At 31.2% G+C, this 24,292-nt stretch overlaps 1 long non-coding RNA gene across 1 annotated transcript in view; it reads right to left on the reverse strand.

Moving 5' to 3' along the window:
* Window positions 1-438: 438 nt before the first annotated feature.
* The window catches only part of LOC149900509 (uncharacterized), a 60,497-nt gene continuing 36,643 nt past the window's right edge, over window positions 439-24,292 (reverse strand). Inside the window, exons 2-3 of the long non-coding RNA XR_016457722.1 lie at window positions 1,193-1,330; window positions 439-573 (exon numbers count right to left, since the gene is read on the reverse strand). This is a non-coding gene — a long non-coding RNA (uncharacterized LOC149900509). The remainder of the gene's footprint in view (window positions 574-1,192; window positions 1,331-24,292) is intronic.

Here is a 24,292-nt window from a genome sequence, read left to right on the forward strand (position 1 = left end):
AGATAGTCGATATTTAGAACACGATAAAAGTCTAAATACAACCTTATTTCCGGGTATTAGGGGCTATATATTGGTATAGAAAATATTCCGTTACAATTAAAGACTTATTGAATAGTAACAGAAGGTCTATTGCCTTAAAGTTTCAATCAAAAAGTTTAACTGTCAAAGTTTTGAGTATAAAAAAAAAATCAATTTCAGTTTTTACGACCCTAAATGAAGTTATTATCTACAATTTGGTAGCTGTTACGTTACGCTCATTATTTTTATTTACATTTTTTAAGAAATTTCCTTATTTTGTACTTTTACGGTTTACCTATTAGAAAAATTAATGGCTCTGGCTAAAAATTTTCCAATTTAAGAAACGGATCAAATGTTTTCACGACTAAAATATTATCGTACTTGCAAAAGGTTTCAAATAAAACAACTTTGTATCTCAAACATAAACATATTTTTATTTTTTAATCATTCCAGACTTAAAAAAAGGATGATGATCGTATGGTCGGCTTTTTTCGATTCTGGTTACAAGACCCTTCCTTCCAAAATGTTGTGTATCTCCGTGTTGATCTCATAATTCTGAAAAGACATAAAATAAGGTTAGCTGCAAGTTAGCTGTAAATAATTTTACAATAATCAGTGTGGAGTAGAAGGTTGCCAAATAAAAAAGCCTTTTCTTTAATTACTTTTAATTCTCTTTACAATACGAGTTGCCGTTATGCACTAGGTACCTACTGACTCCAATAATTTTAGTAAATGTAAAACGCGTCGGGGAAACAATGTGGACACATACATATTATACAAAAAGCTTTGATCAGCGAATTGCATATTATGTGTGTCCCTACAATCAGTTATAGATATACCTAACTTCATTTTTAATGTCTGCTCATGTCAATTACACTACCTCTAACAAAGAATATTCTACAACTGTAGATGTATCAAACAATTGTTAAAATCAGTTAAAATAAAAGTATAACAACCTATTATTACGATATATTCAGAGCCTATATATTACTTGAACCTGACGAATAGGTACCTACTAATAAAATATATTTTTGTTCTCTTATTCACCTTGCCACTATCTTAAACTCATCCAAGTATATGAAAAAAAAAAATTAAAAAATCTTTATTGAAAAAAGTTTTAAAATAATACAGTTTAAATAATATTTTTACGCCATCAGAAAGTAAGGCTTTTTACCAGTTTTTCTTTATAATAAGCTTCCAGTTATGGTTGAAGATGGTGCAAGCAGGAAGCCTTGATGCAGATGGAATATCTCACAGGAACCGTAGCTGTGTGAAAAACGGTCCATCGTTTCTTCAGCCATCAGTGCTGCACCTATTGGATAAAATAAAATCATATTAATGGTATTCAAAATAATGGTGATATGTTTACGTAAAGTTTTTTTAATATTAATTGTATTATGTAACTCATAATGGTATCTAATAAAATTGTTGTCAATTACCATATTGTGTTTCTTTTTTTAATCCTAAGAATCTAAAACTTTTGGTCATTAAAGTAACAGAAATATAGTAAAGAATACATCAAAATACATATAATTCGTATATAAATGATATTTAAATGAATAAAAGAACAGATAAAATATAAAAATACAACGAATTTGAACAAAAAAAATACTAATTTAATGATGCAATGTTTGAGAAAAATAATACTACTATTAAACCCTACATTATAAAAATAATGAAATAAATACAAATAGGTAAGTAGGTAATAATCGGTTAATCTCAGTTATTTCCAACACAATTTGAACAGTGGTCAGTTTCAGTCATCGAGACGAGTCCAGCATCTTAATAGCAAGTTGACAAGACTAATTGCAGAATGGTTGGTTAATTGTTCTAGTTTGTCTTGCTATTGTTTCAACTCGGTGTGAATTGTTTGGAAGTAGCCAGTAGCCTAATTTTGATTGTACAGTATAATAGGTACAAAAAATATATAGGTTTGTTATTTATAAACCTACACATTTTTTTAATATTACTACAGGTGTGAAAGTGACATGTGTTATAAAATTATGTGTTTTATTTGATCCCTCCATTTATTAATATCATTTATTATAATATAAATTTATTAGGGAAGTCGGTGAGATATACCTACTTAGGTAATGAAAAATCCAAGTAAAATTAATTTTTTGGAGAAGTGCCAACTGCCACTTAACACGAAAATTTAAAAAAAGTAAAAAAAATACACGAAATAAAATACCTCTCAAACGCTTTATAAAAACTAAAAATATTGTTTTTATTAGTTACTTTTCTCATAATATTTTTTAAATGTAAATAATAATACTAAGAGTAACGTACATCCCTATAATTTAGAACGTCTTAAGAAATAGGGTTGTCACGCAAGCGTTAACATCCTGTCGTGTGCCATACTTTATGAAGTACGAATCTAAACCTTAAATCAATGGAATAAAGGCTAAATTAGATTCACATTAAAGATATATGGAAATTGGAAACTTCCGCTCGTGTGTCGAACACGCGCCGTGTGCATTATGCATTACGCCTTACCAGGTGTATCTTGTCTTAGAATAAATTTAAATACTTTTAACTGAAAAAAGGTATACAAATACAGAAATATGATTAAAAATGCGTTATTTATTATTTTTTTTTCTCTCAATAATCACAATATTAATTGGCCGTTGTCAACCCTGACAAGTTTTTCTACGTGTTAGCGGTCTTATCTGTAAACTTAGAGAAGATTGATTCGATGCTAAATAATAAAAAAAGTAGATAAGATATTATAAGAAAACACATTTAATTTTGTCTCAACCTTATTCTAGACAGTTTCAATTGAAATTATATGAATGAAATTATGTAACTAGATCCAAAGTAGGTAAATCAAAGGTTTAATTTATAGGTAATTAGATTATCCTTATTCCTATTTTGCTACTATTTTTTTAATTATGTTTAAGTTTCTAAATAAGATTATGTGGGTAGTACCTATTCTTTCACAAAAAATACAGATCTGGGTGAAACTAGATTATGATTTTACTTTCATATATTTTCCTTTCTTTGTAAAATAAAATAAATAAAATAAAATAAAATAATTTTACTTAGTTTGTGTTTATGTCCCATACCCCATAAACGGCCACGCGTCTCCACTTATGAATTAGCTAAACAGAAATATTTTAATTTTAAAAGACGTTGGTCTTGCTTGGGCGACTGTATTTAAACTCATAACGTTCGTACAATATTGTGCAGGGGTGAGCAACATTTGGAAATTATTTGGTACCTACATAATTTTATTATATGTAATTAGTTTATATTTTCATATTTCATGTCATTATTTTAATGCAAGCATTGATAACGAATAATTTTAATTTTGCGGTTTCGTTAAAAGTTCATTAAAATATTAAAAATGCAGATTTTTTTCTTTTAGATGATACAACATAGATATATATTTTTATATTATAATATTATATTACTTTTTCTATATAGGTACATATTATAATAATAGTTTATAACAGTAGATAATTGAATCAGTTATCTGTTATACAAAATCATGATTCTCAATGCGAACAGCTTGGTAAAGAAAAGCTCTATGCTTACAAGAGCTTATCTACTATCTATTAAGCCACTACATAAATCTAGCTTTTGTGCCTTTTTAATATCTAGATTATCTACATTCTCGTGTAAAGTATAAAATATAGTAATAGTCCTCATGATTTATGGATTAACCTAAAATTTGATAAAAAAATAAATACGCAAGAACAACTTTTAGGCTTTTTTTAAACAATACTTTATAATAACTTAAACCAATTCTACATCATTACCTATAAGTATTATATTTAAGAGCATCGCTGTTTATTTTGTGTGAATTAAAAACAAATATTTTTCTTTCTAAACATTTTTTTAGAGCCTAATGTTTGTAAGCCTATTGTAAGAAAGCGCGTGCGATGTGACCGTTAAAAATAAGCCACCGTGCATTACTTCCTAACACAGGCACGAACTCTACAATTAATTATTTAAATTGGGACAGTTCGTTATTTTTGTATTGAGTTTACGAATTTTAATTGATGTGAAACTTCTTTATCGGGGTTGGAAAAAAATTTAGTGTAACATTTTTTCGTTACGCGTGACATTTTTCCGTTACGCACCAAATTTTTCTTATCCCAACCACGCGTCATTCGACGTATTTCTGTAAAGTTGCATATAGCAAATTATTTTTTGAAAAATAAGGTCATAAAGAAGTTTCACTTCTTACGTGTGTACACTAGTACACGCACACATCTTTTATTGAATGAAAATAACCAATCGATTTTACAAGCATTTTGAAATTAATTTTTGAAGTGAAACTTCTTTATCGGGGTTGGACAAAAATTTAGTGTAACATTTTTGCGTTACGCCGTACGCGTGACATTTTTGCGTTACGCCGTACGCGTGACATTTTTGCGTTACGCCATACTCGTGACATTTTTAAGGTCATAAAGAAGTTTCACTTCTTACGTGTGTACTCTAGTACACGCATACATTTTTTTTACTTCCTCTACTATACCTTTTTGTTTTTTGAAGTGAAACTTCTTTATCGGGGTTGGAAAAAAATTTAGTGTAACATTTTTTCGTTACGCGTGACATTTTTCCGTTACGCGCCATCTTTTTCTTGTCCCTACCACGCGTGATTCGACGTATTTCTGTAAAGTTGCATATAGCAAATTATTTTTTGAAAAATAAGGTCATAAAGAAGTTTCACTTCTTACGTGTGTACACGCACACATTTTTTTTCTTTAGGTTCCTATAGGTAAAATTATTTGTCTATATTATTTTAATATATCTCATATTTAAGTTAGGAACTATGTAAAGAAATATTGATTAAATATCTTTTTTTTTTAACTTAATCTTGGTGATGAAAATTAAAGAAAATGACTTTAGCATTCAAACTCAAACTCAACTGAAAAATGTTATTACGTCCAATATACAAACGATATCACACACGTCTAATAATTAATAATTAAAAACATAATATCTATTAATTCCAGAATCAATTCTTTTTCTATATTTTTTCTATATTTTCAATTAATTAATCTATGTTTGTAAATACAAATTAAAATTAAAGGGTTAAAACAATCCGTCCCTGTTAATGTTGTCGTTCTTATAAACACATCGCAAAGAAAGCTCACCCTCCATAATAAAATTTTTTTAGCTCTCACCTGGCGCGAAATATGCATAAACTTTATTATATCAGCGATAGAGACTAATATGGCATAGCCAAATGTGATGATTGTCTCGAAATTCAACTAGGATTTTAGTAGTGACCGTCGCCTCTTTTGACGTATTAAATGTTATTAATGGTAAATAGTAATTCAAGAAATTTAATTTGAGTACAATTTAATTTATGGATCTAGAATTAAATGTTCATGCATTTCCATTCAATTTTTAAAGTTACGGTTCTCTTGAGCTTTGATAATATTTTTTAAGGAATAACTGAAGGCAAATATGTTTGATGATGGAAGTATTAAGTATTTAATTACAAAATTAAATAACAAAACAAACAAACAGTATTAACCGCCAAAATAAAATATTCAAACATAAACTTGCCACTTGAGAGCACCACGTTTTATCACCATTCAAATAAACGAAGGGATCGAAGGGCCCGTAACGTCTTTTCGCCCTAAGACGAGTTCCTTGCCGACCACCGTCTGTAAGGGCCGAGTGTTGACTAGCCCGCCAAATTCAAAATTTATTTTTTTATTTTTTACTTCTAAGCAGCCAGTTTATAGTTTTAATTTATTTTAATCTTGTTTTATTACCGGCCTGTGTGTTTTTTTTACTAAAATCTAAAAAGGTGTTAACAAAAAGTTTTTATGTGGTGCAATATTTGTGTTTTTAATTGGGTGCTTGTGTTATCTAGTTTTAATTTTTATCTGTGTAAAGAGGATCTAGAATAGAAATTATCTAGTGTGGACTGTGGGATAATTTTTGGTAAGTAAATAGGGTCATTGCGCTGGTTTTCGTCCAGTTATGGGAGTTGCCAACTTTGTGATGCGAAATAAATATTTTGGAGCACCCTTCCTTAAACATATAATATTTTTATTTAGTCCTTATATAGTCTTCTTTAAGATAATGTTAAGTGAAAATAAATCATTTTGACGTATCTTTTTATTTAAATTATTTTCTGCAAAAGTAGGGTAAATGCTAGTTTTCGTCCAAAAAAACTGGTTTTCGTCCTAGTGTAAGCTAGTTTTCGACCACCGTGTAGAAAAAGGAGGGTAGGTCAACTATTAAGTTAAAAACCAATTACAGGTAAATATATACTTTTATTTAATCAACATCACAATTTCTCACTACCTTACAGGTTTAGTTTTACTAATAATAATCAATATAACTAGTCAACACTGAGATCTATGTAGCACTTGGCAGTCTTTATATGCGTTAGGGATGACTGTTTAATCATTCGTAATAAAGAAAGGAATGCGTTACTTACAATGTAAATGAATAAAGTAATAATTATAGGACTGAGAAATTACATCAAAAAACAGAAATATTCATTCTAATACTTTGTTTATCAAATGAAACGTACTATATTAAACACAGCCATAATAATACGTTTTAGCTACTAAAATAAACTATACTATACCTTACTGAACTATGCATTATTGTCTTACTGATGCCTTTATTAAAGATTCTTCAGTGTACGTAGCGTTTTTTTTTCTAGCTTTCTTAGACTCCTTCGAGGCCATCTAAAAACAATAAGACCTTTCTTAGGATACGTTGAGTAAGTAGAATAAAAAAATAGTTTGGAAAATCCAAAAGTGCACGCCTCATAATTTTTTTTTAATAATTATTTATTCATTATTATTTTTGTTTATTTAATAACAATTAAACCACATCGAATCAGACCCTGAAAAATGAAAGGGTTCTATTCCTGAGCATACTCAAGCGTAAGAGAAAAAAAAAGACTCGATTAGTAAAGTATTTCGGTCGCTATCGTGTTAACAAGAAAAAGGATCCGCACATACAGACACACGGACGTCCAAGACAGAACTTTTTTAAACTGTTTTTTAACTAGTTTAAATAACAAAAATGACATCAAAAATATCATGAACGTTAAAAATAGTGTTTTTTCTTAATATGTGTGTGTATGTATTATCTTACAAATGCAATGTATGATACATAAAGACATTTTAAGTTTGAAAAATCAGATGTTTTGCGCGAAGTGACAGTAGTACCCACCTCAACGCTTCGCTTATGAGGCGTGCAATATTGCATTGGCAAAACAGACCTAGAATAAAAGATGATACTCAAGTGAATGATAATCAAGAAAAATACAGTGTATTATGTCTGACCTACCCCCATTTGCCACGAATAATTGACTCTACTTCACATAAAGAGAATGATACATGACTGAATGAATGACAATATTAGGTACCTACAACACTCTGGCCCTCACCAATTATTTATAAGGAAGATACTGAATAGAAAACTTTTCAATACGTAAAAAAGACGAAAAGTACTGCAAAAGAATAGCCATTTTTAATTTTTGTCCACTCCAATACTCATTCATGGACGAAAACTAAAACGTTTAAAGCTAAATTTAGTTTTCGTCCACTTCTTTAAATATTTTTTTATTTTGGCAGCACTGACAAAGCAGTGGACGGAAACCAAAAAATCTAAACTAATAGCAATAAAGATCACTTCGGGAGAAACTATTCAGTATTTTAAAGGTCCGATACAGTAAAAAGAACCTAACAAATATTCACGTAGCTGTTTGAGTTTTCGTCCACTTGGACGAAAACCAAATATTTTGAGAATTTGGTAACCTAGTATCCGTCCACTTAATTTTTCGAAGAGTATTATAAAAAAAGTATGATAAGCACTTCTAATTGCGTTTAATAGGCTTATAACTAAACATACGTACCAAAAACATTACGTTAACTAGCTAAAACAGTGATTTAACTTACCATGAACTTTTCTCGCCGGCAAATTTTTCTCTCGCGCGATGACATCTGCAAGGCACGGACGGGAAGCGGCCACTTTTACGTTAATTTTTTGAACTCTCTTCTTGTCAAATCAAATTTTTATGTTGATAGTACTGTTGCTTACACATTATGGAACGTAAAAAGTGCAAACTTGCGCGGGAAGGTAGGTTTGTATTCAAGTTTTATGCACGTGATTGTAGCAGGTCAGTCAAATGGACGAAAACCGAAACTGGACGGCAAACCAGCGCAATTACCCTAATCAATGATTCAGATACAATATTTTAATTATTTATTCTATTCTATTCTATTTAAATATTATAATTTTTATATTCCAATGTAGATAAGTAAACCAATCAGCATCACCTGTCAAAATATGACACATTGCAACTTCTTATCAGATAAGTACCTATCTATACTAATACTAATACAATTATAAAGAGGAAAGGTTTGTATGTATGTATGTATGTATGTATGTATGTATGTATGTATGTATGGTTTTCTACTGGACCGATTTTGATGAAATTTGGCACAGATAATCTTTAGACCCTGAGAAAGAACATAGGCTACCTTTTATTGCGAAATATGTACCACGGGCGAAGCCGGGGCGGACCGCTAGTACAAAGTATAAAACGTGATTCTTTCGAATTATGTTTCTTTATATTTACTTTTAATATTCTTATTTTCTTCTAAATTTTAATCACAACTTTTCAAATTGCATAAAATCATCATCATGAACAAAAGCTTTCTTAAAGTAGGTAATAAGTCATGACAGCCTGATGAATCTAAGGAGAATAGGCTCAACCGAATGCTATCTATTGAATCCAATTTTAAAAGAAAAATCTAAAAAAGGTTGGTTACAACTACAGCTACTTCAAACTTTGCTTTGTTTAGAACCAAAAACTATAGAGCAGAATCTTATACCTTTAGATATAGTGTCCAACGTATAGGTAACGTATAGGTACATGACGTTCTATTGTTTCCGTACTTTTATAAGTTTCACGTCTTCACACCATTGATAACAACATACACGTACGTATCTTACGAGAGCTCGATCGCAATTACCCACCCATTAACAAAAACGCACACACCCGCAAGTAATTAAATAAAGAACGAGCAAAAAACTGCACACATTAAAAAATTAACACTCGCGGCGTCCTTGACACTGACATTACCGTACAATGACCCCGCCAACGATCAATAACTCATTACTCTTTTATTTCGTTTTAACGTTAAAAATAACGCGCTTTTTTCGCGCCGGCCCGATTATTGGGTGAAGGTTGTATCGGCCAATTATGACGTCATCGACTCGTGACGCAGCATTACGTATCATTTGTATGTGTTTATCGGTAGTTGTGTTTTTTCGGGGAGATGGGGGTGCTTTTTTATTGAAGCCGAATATTTTATTCGCTCCCAATTGTCGCTCTTGATGCATTCATTCAGTAACCTGCAGTGCTGTACTTTGCTCGCTTGTATGACAAGACTCTATCTTCTTGCATTTATCTTTTTTTTATAATTTATCAAGTTTCTGGATAAATATTTTTTTTACTTAGGTTTATTTGAAACATTAATTATTTAACAGAACTAACAATGTCACAAATCTATAAATAGGTAAATACATATTTTAACATTATTATGTATTGTAGATACGTGATAACAGTACCTAATTTTATTAAATTTCAACAAACCAGGAATCATTAAATACAATGAAGCCATCCTTCGTAGTAAATAAGATTCACACCTTCGCCATAACAAAAAAAAAATCTGTCAACAAAATTGAAATTCGAATTGGGACTTAGTAACGTCGTGTCTGGTCAAGCGGGTGACCACAAGGAGCAGTCTAATTGTCCAGAGATTTACGGGCAAGGGATGTGTTTGCCAAATTGAAAGTTCACTATAAATTAGACGACATTGCTAATGTAGGTGCGTTGCGGCCGGCGTGATTTATTCCGCCCTAGACCTGAATGTCTAAACAGCTTTAACCGTTCAATTGTATGTTTTATGCGTCTACGGATTGTAAGATTTAAATGATGGTGACGTTTGTTTTGTAAAATTGACTTATAAGAAAATTAAAATGGAAATAAGTGAACTGAGTGACAGTGAAGAGTTAACTCTACATGACTGATGAAGATTTTTTATTTATTTATTTTATATTCTAAATATGTAATACAAAATATTTTTATATTGGATAACGTATAGAATTAAAAATGCTAACAGATTTCTACAAATTAGTCTTAAAACTAAAGACAAATAATTCATTTTATGTTTTCTACTTATTATTTATTGCTGATTCAATTTCAAATTTAGGTTCGTTAAAACAGTTGCAAAGTTTCTGTACTTACTTACAATTCTATATTGCTTATTAATATCTAAATTATATTATTAACACTAGCTTACCTACAATACGTTAATACATTCCTAAATAACTAAGCACCTCCCAACCATTACCAACCTCCACTAATTAAAAGTTATTCAGTTCAACGATAAAAATATAGCATCGCCTTTTAAAACTTTTTAAGTCCCGATATTAGGGGCCGATTCGTTAGCAAGTCAACCACAAGCCTCTTTAACTTCTTTGCTACTTGCTACGTTTGTGGATTATTACCCTTTCTTTCATTGTCTTCAAACAAAGGCCTCATTGTAACATCTTTTTATTAAAAAGTTTCGAAACGAATAAGGGTTGTTGCTTTTGGTATTGGTATTATGGGTACCGATAATCAATAGTATGTGTAGTTCAAAAGATTGGATCGGTATATCACCGGTTGGGTAGACCGAGGAAAAAATGTTATTAAACGTAAGTGACTAAGGAATTGTGAACAAACAAACTTACAATCTTTTCCCCTTCTAAAGATCAGTATAAAATAATATCCGCTGATGAATGAACCAATTTCAACCGTAACGTAATCTTTAACATCTTCGCATACACAGTAAAAAATATTATAAGAAAAAAAAATGTGTGCGTGTACTAGAGTACACACGTAAGAAGTGAAACTTCTTTATGTCCTTATTTTTCAAAAAATAATTTACTATATACAAAATTAAAGAAATATGTTAGTCGCACGCTCGTCGCTACCTACTTAAATATTTACACCGGCCGCTGCTGCAACTCGCTCGCTTCGCTCGCTCGGCTCGTGCGGTAGTTCAAAAGTTAACCTAAGATGCTCGTCGCTTCGCTCCTCGCTACCTATTTACATATTTACACCGGACGCTGCTGCAACTCGCTCGCTTCGCTCGCTCGGCTCGTGCGGTAGTTCAAAAGTTAACCTAAGATGCTCGTCGCTTCGCTCCTCGCTACCTATTTCAATATTTACGCCGGCCACTGCCGTTTTCAGCTTATAAAGGATTTCGACTTAGGCGGATTTTGATTGGACAGAGAGTTTGAGGTTTATTCTTATAAATTTTGAATTCATAAAATTATAATTGAACACCTGACACCAATCAAGCAAACACGTGTTTACGTGAGTCATAGATTTATTATCGTATACTCCTAAAATGTTTTCTAAGAAACAATAGTGTACTTACATTGTCGGCACGTTCTTAAAGTCGGTAACTTATTTTTGTTCGAACAATAGAGGTAATAAATTCCTAATGATCAAGTTGTAAAGGTTGTAAAATAAAAAATATTCTATATTAAAACGTATATATAATATGTGCGCCATTAATTTCTGACTGTTTCGAAATTTGGTGCAAAATAAAATAGTGTGTAAATAAAATTTGTAAAAAATCAATAAAATAAAACAATTGAGTAAAGATCTATAGGCATATTATGTATGTATTTATACAAGATATGTATATATATATTTATACAGGGAACTTCTCAACGTGTTATCTATGAAATTATACTTTTACTCAATTGTTTAATTTTATTTACACACTGTTTTATTTTGCACCAAATCTCGAAACAGTCAGAAATTAATGACGCACATAGTACATAATATATACATATTAAGACAGAGGTTAAGCTTAAATAACTTGAAAAATAAATAACATGATCACGCCCACGCGACGTGTTGGTGTTTTAAAAAATTCAATCAAAAACTGAGGTTAACTTTAAATACAATTTTAGAAAAATAAATACCACAATCAACATTCAAGTATTAGAAAAAATTGATACCATAATTCCACCCACGTGTTAGTGTATTGAAAAATACAATCAAAAAGTGAGGTTAATCATAAATAACTTAGAAAAATAAATACCATTATTACACCTAAGTATTAGAAAAATAGATATAATTACTTATTTACTTTTTTTAGAAATTCACTGGAATTAGAATTAAAACAAACCCTTTGATTTTGCTGATCACTTTAATATAACATGTATATAGTCACGAGTACGGCGTAACGCAAAAATGTCACGCGCGCGGCGTAACGGCAAAAATGTCTCACAAAATTTTTGTCCACCCCCGATAAAGAAGTTTCACTTCAAAAACCATAAAATAAAATATTCTATATTAAACCTATATATAATATGTGCGTCATTAATTTGTGACTGTTACGAAATTTGGTGCAAAATAAAATAGTGTGTAAATAAAATTTGTAAAATTAAATGAACAAATGAAAGAAAATTAACTAATTAATTATAGTAAAAAAAGCATAAAATAAAATATTCTATATTAAAACGTATATATATAATATGTGCGTCATTAATTTCTGACTGTTTCGAAATTTGGTGCAAAATAAAATAGTGTGTAAATAAAATTTGTAAAAAATCAATAAAATAAAACAATTGAGTAAAGATCTATAGGCATATTATGTATGTATTTATACAAGATATGTATCTATATTTATACAGGGAACTTCTCAACGTGTTATCTATGAAATTATACTTTTACTCAATTGTTTAATTTTATTTACACACTGTTTTATTTTGCATCAAATCTCGAAACAGTCAGAAATTAATGACGCACATAGTACATAATATATACATATTAAGACAGAGGTTAAGCTTAAATAACTTGAAAAATAAATAACATGATCACGCCCACGTGTTGGTGTTTTAAAAAATTCAATCATAAACTGAGAATAACTGTAAATATTTTAGAATTAGAAAAATAAATATGTACCACAATAACATTCAAGTATTAGAAAAAATTTATACATAATTCCACCCACGTGTTAGTGTATCTATACATAATAATATTATCTATACATATTATAATAAAATTGAAAAAATTGAAAAATACAATCAAAAAGTGAGGTTAATTTTAAATAACTTAGAAAAATAAATACCATAATTACACCTAAGTATTAGAAAAAGATATGTAATTACTTACTTTTTTTTTAAATTCACTGGAATTAGAATAATTAAAATAAACACTTTGATTGTGCTGATCACTTTAATATAATATTATCACGTCACCATAGAGCGTTGGAAATAAATACGAGTGCAATAGAAAAACGGTCAAGTAAAGTGGTAGGACGTACGTTAAAACGATACGATATCCCTACTCCGCTGGAGAAAGTATACGTCGAATCACGCGTGGTAGGGATAAGAAAAAAAATGTCACGAGTACGGCGTAACGCAAAAATGTAACGCGCGCGGCGTAACGCAAAAAATGTAACGCGCGCGGCGTAACGCAAAAAATGTCTCACAAAATTTTTGTCCACCCCCGATAAAGAAGTTTCACTTCAAAAATATTTTTACTTTAACTATAATGATCTAATTAATTCATAAATTTTTAAGTATTTTTTTTACAGTTATGTTATCCAAGAACATTGATTAAATTCTAAATCACATGTTATTAAAAAAACGATTTAAATAATATGAATAACACGTCCAATCTTTTATCGAGCACTAAAACAAAACAAACGTAGATATAAAAAAGTTCAATTCGTTTTCATGCAAATTGTGGTCTCATAGATGCTATAAACCGACTTTAGATTTATCCCCAACATTATAAAGAACAACGCTTTCATCCAACACATCAAAAAGGACATTTCGCGATATTCTGAAACAAAATGTACGACAGTTCGATTTACCTGCAATTATGTCATATGCGACATCAACTATGCAAACAATACTGAACCCTACTACGTTAATTTAAAACGCAATATTGAATGACACGGTTTATGATACGATCTTTTAAGCATGATTGAAGCTTAAAGTTTTTATCTATCGGCGATATTCGCATCTTAACGAGCTGCGAATAAAAGTGCACCTTATTTAAAACGGATACAGTTGAAATTCGCATGATTTTTCCTCCGCCATAAAAAGTCCCACATATAAGTTGCCGGTAAGCGTTAACATTAAGGTGTGTCTATAAAAAAGAAGTTAGCTCCTTGTTACAACCGTTAAGGTGTGTATGAGCCCTAAGGCGGTGATTTGTTTTTGTTTTTACGATGAACAATTTGAAAAAAGGTTAAGTGCGATCTTTAACATTAACTTATTGAGTGCTTTGTATTGCTCTGTTGTGACTGATTTAACTGCTAATCATTTTGCAAACTTTTAATTTTAAAAGTATAAGCGTTAACGAATAAGATTATCTTAAGGGCCCTTAGTAGGTGAAAACGGCAAAATGAACTGTTTTCTATGAGCTATAATTGAAAATATTGAATTTTTTTCGCACTGAAATTTCTAATATGTATTACAGAACGTATGTGTGATGGGATGACTGTTTCCAAAACACGATTGGAAAAATTTTGCTCGATAAAAAAAATTCCTGAAGTTACCTCTAAAATATCATATAAATGCTCATTACAACCGTATTTTACGATAATAATTCGTATAAAATCACAAATACATAAGTATTTACCTTCTCGATTTCGTGACTGTTTTAGATTTAGAAAATACTAAATATTTTCATTCACTTTTTGATAAAAATGTGAATGGCGCTTACGATTTTTAGTTTCGAGCACGTTGATTCCATACTAAACGCGGACCCCCTCACCGCTTACCTCAGGCCCGAATAGCTTGCCAGGGTCGTGGACGATTTCTAAGAGTACCCGCGGCCCCGGCTAACTGCGCGGCTCGACGGAACACAGTGGGGTTTTAGTCGGTAAGAATCCGACATAACCCTTGGCTCCATCCCCGGGGGCCGTGGGTATCTTTAGAAGATTTCCCCACTATAAAAAAAAAAAAAAAAAAAAGGCCCGAATAGCTGAATTTTCGCTGACCGCCTAACCCCCCTTAATGATTTAATTTACTTTACAAAACGTGTTAATGACCTACAGTTAATTTTAAATCGATATATAAATTTTTATTTCTTTGATTGGTATTATTTAAATCAATTCACACACTACTTGGTTAGTTTACTTGGATATTTGTGTAAATGGCACGAAAATTATAAAGGTTTGAACAGTGACTGTAGTCAGCTGTCCTACTGGCAGAATCGATGGATCTAATTCAAATTCAAATTCAAATTCAAATTTCATTTATTTACAAGAATGTAGTTACAAAAAAGGTGTTATTACAATGTTACGCGCTAATACATTCTACCCACTTTCTGGGTGTGCAAATATTTAAATGGAAATAAGTTAAATTACACTTCACCAACACTACACAAATTCTTCGCGTCACTAATCACTAACGTCACTAATTCTTCCTTGTCACAGAGTCCGCAATGTAATAAGTTCTTGAATATCATAAAATTGTTTCTCCATTAACCATTTCGTCAGTTTCTTCTTAAATATATTTACTGGGAGATCCTTAAAGTTATCCGGTATTTTATTATATATTGTAATAGTCATGAATATCACACTATTTTTTGCTTGATTTATTCTACATGTTGGAAAGTGCAGTTTATTTTGATACCTCGTTAACATATGCGAATTTACTTCTCCTTTCTTTTTAAAATATTCTGGGTGGTATTTAACAAATAAACATACTTCTCTTATATATATGCAGGTCAGTGTAAGGATACGTAATTTTCCGAACATTGGTTTGCAACTGTCCCTTTGATGTAGTCCGCACAGGGCTCGGATACATTTCTTTTGTGCCACAAATACTTTCCGCACCTCGCAAGACTGTCCCCAAAGAATTATTCCGTAAGATAGTATCGACGATATATATGCATGGTAGGCATTTATTGCAGCATTCATAGATACAGTATCTCTAAGGCGACGTAATACGTAAACGAAACGATTTATCCTATCACAAATATATTCAATATGACTGTCCCATTTTAGACCTTCGTCTACCAGAACACCTAAGAATTTATGGTGTTTTACCTGTTCGATTACTTGATCATTACATTTTATATCTAGATTCTAGTCCGATAATATCAGACATATTTAGATTTTTTTATTCCTCGTTAAATGTTGTAAAAGTGGACATAAATTATATTATTTTTTTTTATGTTTGACCATAAATATTAACTATTGTGTTATCAATCGATTCTTTGGCATAATTTTGACGATTGTGTATCGCTATACTCTGTATAAAATAATATGATCATTCTGTAACACACAAATACTTAACAATCACATTAAGTTAGTAGGTATTATCATATTTAATATTTGTTAATGTTAAAAGTAATTGATTACCTATAATTGTAGGATACAAATAGAAAGTTAATATTTTGCTAATAAATAAGAAACCTAAATACAGACTATGGTTCATTCTATACACTATAATACATTGCGTTAATTCGATAACTAAAATACTTAGGGCCGATTTTTCAATGCTTGGATAAAACTTATTCGTCGAATAATGTAGAAAACTACTATTTTAAAAACGTATTCTAATTCCCCGTAATTGACAGTTTACGTGACATTTTAATATTATCGTGTAATACTTTATTGGAAGGATAAGTTTTATCCAAGCATTGAAAAATCGGCCCTTATACGCGTACTGCGTAGCATGCTCTTCTCTTTAACAGAAGACATTGAACATTCTGACGAGTGACGGATAGATAGACTCTATTATACACTGCTATGCTTATAACATTTTAGTTTCTATTTTATTATATCAGAATTTATAATGAGAAACCGGTTACATTTAGGTCATAATGTGTAGGTGTAATTGCATATTATATTAAATTTGTATTACCGAGTGCTAAAGATCACAAAAATCATAAAGCTTCCTATAGCTTCACAAGGAAGCAAATGAGTAGAGACCATGTAGAGACAGCACAGTAATTTTAAAGCTTAATTCTAATTCTTTCTATTTATAACCACGTGAGAATGTCAGCTCTTTGAAACAATCATAATATCTATATCATTGCCTATCCATGTACGTTATAACTTATCCAAATCCGAACAGCCGTTTTTGCTAAAAAATAATAAAAATAAAAAGCATCGATGTATCCACACTAACTGTTACTTATAGCACAGACTAATAATAATATACAACGTATTTATAGGTATAAAGCAGCAGGACAATTGTGAAAACAATAAGTTAAGAATGATACTTGTGTGCATGTGTATTTCTAAAAGTGTAAGGCTTGTGTGTATTTCGTTTTCATTCATAATAATACTTATTTTAGAACTACACTAACTCTAGAGATCCTAGTGTGTATAACGAACTGCTTTTATTATTCTCTCAAGGCTATTAAAAACAAGAAGTTAAGGGTAGAACAGGTTTATGGTTGTCAATTGAAGAGGGGAGCTTTATAGGTTAAGCTAGTCACTTCTACGTATTTGTTTCGGTTTATATTATAGATATATCCAATAATATATATAACCAATCAATCAATATTATAGCTCAATTCTACATTTAAATTAAGAAATTTATTTAGTTGTATGAATTATTACTACTACTAGGTACTAATACAGTGAGTTAATTAAATAAAAAGTACGTATGGTATTTTCTAATTGTAAATATGAAACATATTATCTTGTCAACTATCATTTAATTTAAGAGACGAGTTAATAATATCATTCAAAGATATGCTATACACATTATTATATAAAAACTTAATTTAAGTATGTAAATCTATTATGTATATCGAATTAAATTTATTGAATAAATAAATGTTTGAGTTTGAGTTTAATATTACGTATTATTAATAAGCGTAACCAATAATTAAAATTGATATAATATTATGATGTTTTTCCGGTATAAGTATCTACATTCTACTGTAACGAAGTACCATATCGTAGTTCGTAGATCGGCTACAAACGCCTACGCGCTACGAAAAATCTCTACGGCTAATAATTTAGCTACGATACAATATGATACATCAACATGCATTATGACCAACTTCATAGAATAATAGTATAAAATTGAAGAGTTTGTTTGTTTATTTGAACGCGCTTATTTCGAAAATTACTACTGGCTCGAATTTTAAAAATTATTGAAGTGAAACTTCTTTATCGGGGTTGGACAAAAATTTAGTGTAACATTTTTGCGTTACGCCGTACGCGTGACATTTTTGCGTTACGCCGTACGCGTGACATTTTTGCGTTACGCCATACTCGTGACATTTTTAAGGTCATAAAGAAGTTTCACTTCTTACGTGTGTACTCTAGTACACGCATACATTTTTTTTGTGTAGATTAGTCCATTTTTAAGGACAGCTAGGGTAAATAAAATCATGTACGACGGAGGTGAAACCATAGGGCACAGTAAGTAATAAATAATAATGCTTAATGAAGAAAGCTGAACAAACAATACACAATACTCGATTAAGAGCAGATGACGTTAAATATATACTGAATACGTCACTCAATTTTATGAGTAGGTATTTCTTACGGTGCATTTAGACCAAACGAACATAGAGCTAGAGCTAGAGCAAGAGCATTCTTTCATGATCTTTTAGTGTAAACGAATTTAACTCATAAACGAAATAATGCTCTACGCCTGTTTACACGAACAGAATTTGACATAGTGGGGTTAGAATGAGCATTCGCTCGTTTGATCTAAATGCACCGTTAGATACACAAATTGAATTATTATTTACTAGTGGTCCACCCCGGCTTCGCCCGTGGTACATATTTCGCAATAAAAGGTATCCTATGTCCTTTCTCGGGTATCAAAATATCTCCATACCAAATTTCATGAAAATTGATTCAGTAGTTTAGGCGTGATTGAGTAACAGACAGACAGACAGAGTTACTTTCGCATTTATAATATTAGTAATAGTATGGATGAAGAAATGTAGGCTCCAATAACGATCTCGAACTATCAAAGTTTAAAGTATGAAATATAGATGTATACCTATTGTTTTTATAAGATTGCATAAAATATTTTTTGGTTCACTTCAAGTAAGTTTCAATTTGGCTTCGTAAATTTAGATGAGCGTAAAAAGACCAAAATTAAAAGTTCAAGTGTGTATTATTTTATACGCTGTGTAATTTATTTAGAGTTTAGTATACCAATATGCAACATAAAATATTCATAGAATAATTGCTACGAATTATTATGTTATAAAATATAACACTTTTTATCTATATTTTTGCTTCAAAACAACTGTAATACCTTACTGTAAGTATTCTAACATAATATTGCAAAACTATTATAATTCTTACATTTTAAATAAAATGATAGTGCTGACATGGAAACATAAATGATGGACTTAAATATTATGAGGACTATATTTTTAAAAGCAAAATATTTCATAACACTGGCTACCGTTTGTATTTTATCTTCTTATATTATAACTCTATTTTAATATTTATTTATAGATATGTATTTAAATTTAAATAATATTTATTTCGTTACAAGAACTTTTTTATACATTAACATTGTAAAATATACCATACCTATTTGCAACATGTAGCGACCTCTATTATAAAAATTAATCAACAATCTAAGACGCCGAGCTTTTGTGAAATCGCCTCCTTCGACGAATGTAAAAAAAAACTCATAGTCCGGGATACATCGCCCATTTTTGCAAGTGATTACTATCAAGCTAATTTTTCGTGAGTAGCTTTATTTTGATGAGATGCCCAATAATTTCATGTACGAAACTCTCGATTGTGGTAGCTACCAGAGGAAAAAAGGATAAAATATTTTGATTTGATGGTTCTCAAATATTAATTACTAACTGAATGTTTTTTTTGTTCAATCTCAAGATAATTATCTAAATTATTCGAAAAAATATTTGTCCTACAAAATCTATGGTTTGATCAAAGAGTCCCCCTTTCCAATGTGTATCGATAACGAAGTCATCATAAATGATTACTAACCAGCTGATTTTTTTATTTTCACTTATTTAATACTTATATAATTCAACAGACATATTGTCCTACAAATTGCGTAATAAATATTTGAGAACCGTCAAATCAAAAATTTTTATCCTTGTTACCTCTGTAAGCTACCACAATCGAGAGTTTCGTACATGAAATTATTGGGCATCTCATCAAAATAAAGCTACTCACGAAAAATTAGCTTGATAGTAATCACTTGCAAAAATGGGCGATGTATCCCGGACTATCATTTTGTAGAAATTGTATGTTATATTTCTAACTTCTTATTCTTTACTTGGACTGTTATGTTGTGTTATAATGATTATTAGAGCAAAACAAAATGTTAATAATGATAGCACATATTTTTAACACAACTTTAATGCACTAAAAGCAAGTTATTCTAAGGAGTATGAAAATATAACATTACTCAATTAAAAAACTCAAATTAACTAATACAACATAGTTGCATACTACAATTTTTTCATACTTATTACAATAAGTATAAGTATATCCACTTAACGTAACATTAGAACAGGTCACGCCATCTATTATCAATATACAGAAGTACCTTATTAATATAAACCAACTGATAATGATCATTATTATTAAACAAAAAGCAGAAACGTAGTTTAAAACGCACCTTTTAGTATAGTTTGTTCAGGTGTTCCTAGTACAGCTAGGTCATAGTGTACCTATATAACACAGCAATTCCGCGACATGATCAAAACGTCTGTGAAAAACCAATGAAAACTAAAAAGAAAACGTGAACGAAAATGGCCGTTGAATGCCCGGCGAAGTGAACGTTGCACTTTCACGAATAAAAAATAAAAAAAGCAAAATAAACTACGCGTTAGAAATGAACCATCGGCCTATAGTTCCCATTTGTGACACAAACCGCGCGTGGCGCTAGCGTCACCCCTTTAATTTCAGTTCCGCTATTCACCGCTACGAAATATGGCAGCACTTAGAATGTATTAAAAAAACAAAACGACAATTTCTTTAACTTCTTTTCGATAATTTGGTTATAGTTAGTGAATTTACACCATAGACGTTAAACATAAAACTTACATACTTACTTAAAACATTAGAAATATTCCAATATTATCATTATAGAGAAAAAAAAACATCTGTGTTTGGTTTTATTGTAGAGTGACCATGATCGCCCTTGCAATGTTTAGTCGGAGCCGTTTGATTTTCTCTGCACCGACTGAGAAAATGCGTATGTACGTACGCCGGTACGCGCGATAAAAAAGAATCGAAAACCGTCGATCATGTGATCGGTCGACAAATCGAAACGGGTCAAGCACAACAGGTGAGTTGCGGAGCGCATCAACTAAAAAATAAAATATCGAAATGCGAAAAAATAATAAAAATCAGCAAATATAGTAAATTGAAAAAAGAATAGTTGCGTCCTTGTCTTGCCCGGGCGGGCCGCGGCGCGACGTCTCTATCGTGAGTGCGCGCACGTGGTTTCGGCGGTCCCGCGGCGGGCGCGAGCGGGGCCGGCGCGCGGGGTGACCGAGGACTAGAATGCCACATCCCGTCGCGGCCCATGCCGACCGGCTGCGTTGCCCGTAACCTCCGATTGACCTCATTTTTTTTTCTTCAATGTAAATATTCGGCTCGTTTGCCGCATAGTCTATAAGCGGTATTAGTTCCTCTATCAAGTTTTACAATTTTATTTAATTTTTCTTACGTTTATTAGTCTCAAAATTAACTTGAAAGGTGTTCAGGACTTTTTAGCGTACTTTTAAGTGAAAGAACTTGATGTGACTGTGTTAGCGATTTAGAAACTTTGTACAAAGTATTCAGTTTTCGGCTTAGATTTTTGGACTGGTTAATTTAGTGATGCTCTCGGAGTTGAAGAAAATTTACCTAATTAATATAAGTTTCGTGACTGCGAAGATTTGTGTACAATAAAACGTCCAGGTAAATGTGGTGCAAAATCTATTTTTGGTAAAAGCGTAGTGCTTCTGAGTGATTTTTTATGTTTCCTTTTTTACCATTTTGTTATTTTGATTTGTTGTTATCGGATATTTGTAAGACTGAAATTAAATCATTAGCGATTCCTTGATTGGTTGATGAATTAAAATTGTAAAAAAATAGATTTCATTAAAATCGGTAATATTTTGTAAAAAAAGTAAAATGACATTGTTTTATTTCTAAGTTCCTGTGTAATTTAATTCGTGTTAAAATTTTTAAAACTTGTTTCATTTGTCAATAATAAAATACCTACGTATTATTTCAAGGATTAATAATATTTATATTAACTTGATAAGATTTCGCGGATTTACAATACCTACCTGTATTTAAAATGAAAATATTATGTTGATTAATAATTGTTTTTAAGAAATAAGAACAGACGAATCTATAGAAATTGTTTTTAATCTTCGACTTTACGTAATACAAATGTACCTACGGCCTTTTCTATCCATTTTTTTTGTATTGATAGGTAGTTTTTTGAAGATTTTTTTATTTTTTCGTATAAAATCAGTTTATATAATAACTCTCGCATAGAAGGTAAATTTATTAATTACTCTTGACCGTCCCATACATAGATGTTTTTAGTCCCAATAAAAGAAATGTTTTTCTTTCTTTCAAAATCTTGCCTTGAATCACATTATCTACCACTGTAAAAAATCTTTAAATGTCATTTTCGCCTAGATTCATTCATGCAATTATCATCAAGATGTGACTTTGCTCAGACAGCGTTTTTTCGGAAATCGATGTCTCGTTAAAATCGCGATGAGTTCACTGACCTTGCGGCAGCAGCTGGACCGAGCTCTGATAAAAGAATCATATTAATTTATATCCGATTCGATAGTTCACAATTAATCGCTGTATATTTTAAGTTTTTAATTTTGCCACTTTGATTTTAAATCCGCCTAAGTCCTATCAAGGTAAAGTGAGTATTATCTCTCCTTCACTAAATAAGGCTTCTAAAGTATTTTTTTTCATAGATTGTTTTGTTATCGTTAAAATGTATTACTACAGTGATGCTTTGAGATTTTTTTTTGTATTTTTGTGATCTTTGATTTTGTTTGAAATTAATTTTGTTATTGAATTTGTTGTTATGTGTATTGATTTTTTCATTATTTTATGTTAAATTTGTGTATGCGTTGGTCCGTAGAAATCAGAGTAGGTAGGCTATATAAATAGCGTAAGTCGTTTTTAGTTTCCTTTCACATTTCATTCGCACAGCTTGCTCGTTGTTCGTAGCTTGATATGTATTTGAAAATTGTGCTTATAAGACAATATCCAATATCTAATTTATTCTAATACCTATTTACGATGTACTACAACAGTAGACTCACAAGCTTAAGATGGTAAAAAAAACGAATTCATTTGCTATAATGTGTTACACGTTTTCACAATATTATGATGTTTACACGTTGCCCATTTCGGATACTCACAAAAAAACATGAATAAAATTCTCTTTCAGCGACATCCATTATTATGCATAAAATGTGTTTTAAATACGTATCTCTCATTGATATTGTCGATGCCGATTACGCGGATTTTTTGCGAATGATTGAATTTTATTTACAATTAACCCGGCCTCGGTATCGTTGAAAGTGAGAGTGACGATTAAATGCCATTTAAAAATAAAACAGCACGCCGCCATAACATTGAAGTGTCGATAATTTATTTTTAAAAAATGTATTGTTTCATTTTGTTTTTATTATAAAATTTCCGATTTCCCTTTCAAAAGAACGATTGATATCTTTATACGTCCTCTGGGCACTATAAAATACAATTAAACAGGAGCGTTAAACGTTCCTTTGTTCACGATACGTCCGCATTTCGTACATAGAAAAAACGTAAGGCGTGAACAAAAGAAACGTCTTGAGCTTAAGAAGCCGCCCAAAGCAAGGTTGAGTGTAGTGGGCCCGGGCCCGCCTAATTTGTCTAAGGCGGAAAAATCGCGCGCCGATTACAAGTGGCTCGTAACGAAGTCGGCCCCGCGGCGAGAGAGGCGCGGCAAAGCAGGCTGGGGGGTAGCGGCGGGGGAAGGGGGAACCGAAGCAGGGGTGGCGGCGCGGCGGGTCGCGAACAGTCTCAGTCGTCCGTCTGGAGTCGCGGCGGCCGGCCGGGCCGCGCGGCGCAATACACGTTCCTCGTGCTCTTGTGATTGTAAATTTAATAATACAAATTCTAAAATTAATTAAATTTTTAAAATTCTAACCGCGTCTAATCGAAGATATTTTTAGGCTAAAATTTCCCCGATCCCCCATTTTTTAAACCTAACTGTTGGCAGTGGATAAAAGTTTTGCGAAATTTTTAATATTTACGTCGGTTACATTTGT

This window comes from Colias eurytheme, chromosome 18 (assembly GCF_061535395.1).
Source record: "Colias eurytheme isolate Ceu_HAF_F1 chromosome 18, ilColEury1 Martin Lab GWU primary, whole genome shotgun sequence".
NCBI classification, from domain to species: Eukaryota; Metazoa; Arthropoda; class Insecta; order Lepidoptera; family Pieridae; genus Colias; species Colias eurytheme.